The following is a 1,181-nucleotide window of genomic DNA, read 5'->3' as shown; positions in this document are numbered from 1 at the left end:
ATTAATTAACACCACTACAGACTTGTCTTAACCTTTTAAATTACTTTACACACACATAGGTAATGTATTATTGTCATCATGGTTTCAAAGCATTAGCCGCTATGACATCCAGGTACCAGCACCTTCAGCATCAAACTGATGCCAGAGCAGCTTCTGTCCCAAATGAGACCGCAGTTCTGTGAATCTTTTGTACTTATTCTCATAACCGACATGCTAAAAATGTGTCCTGCCTTGCTCCTCCTGAACTATGAAATTCTGCCCTTAGAATATATTTTACTCTCTTATTATTAGARCATATAACTTCTGGTATTAAATGCTGATGTTAAAAGACACATTTGAAGTAGTCTGCGTATGGGAAGTCATTAGGACTTTAAATGCATTGAACTATCCATAACTGAGGCAGAATTTCTAATCACGGGAAAGCAGCACATTGTGTCTTTATCTGTGCATGACTTAAGAGATACACAGCCAGAAGGATTTCAGAGTCATGAAATGGATGAGACTATCACTCTTTGGTTTTTTGTTTTTTTTAGCTATTGCTCGTAATGAGAATTTTTTTCACAGATTTGACAAAGACATTCTCTATAATTAACGTAACATTTCCAGRTTACATTTTATAATTTCACTTTTTGTTTTCAAATTTCTGCTAAAGAGATTGTCTTCTGGAACATCTAAAAGTGAGCTTTGCAAAAAAAGTGCATAGTACTGAGAACACTCTTTCAATAGTAAGGGTATGGGAACAGGCTTCTTCCATTTCTGGTTGCAATGATTCTTCAGTATAGGAAAAGAAAAAGACACGCAACACAAGTAGTTAATAAGTACACAAAGTACACAAGTGTGTTTATTACATTTTTGCAAGCACTTTGTTCTACATTTCAAAAACGCCACCATCAAGCTGTTGGCACATTTATGTACAAAACAGATTAATTGTAATGCCTGCTACAAAGCATTCTTTGTGAAAATACAAACTCTAATACCAGAGAAGAGCCAAAAGCATTAACATCATTACATGAGTTTAAAAGACATAGTTTTAAAAATCAGCACAAACGTTTTAAGACACAAAACTGAAACACTACAATATAGAATCCAAAAGAGGTTCCTAATACTTTTGCAGAACTGTAATACCGGTACTGCACATATCAGAAAACTGTTGACCCCGTAGGACAGCCTAAGTGTAAAAA

The sequence above is a fragment of the Rhea americana genome, unplaced genomic scaffold (assembly GCF_003343005.1).
Source record: "Rhea americana isolate MKP2758 unplaced genomic scaffold, rheAme1 scaffold_34, whole genome shotgun sequence".
Classification (NCBI taxonomy): domain Eukaryota; kingdom Metazoa; phylum Chordata; class Aves; order Rheiformes; family Rheidae; genus Rhea; species Rhea americana.
The sequence above is the reverse complement of the archived record's forward strand: the minus strand, read 5'-3'. Positions refer to the sequence as shown.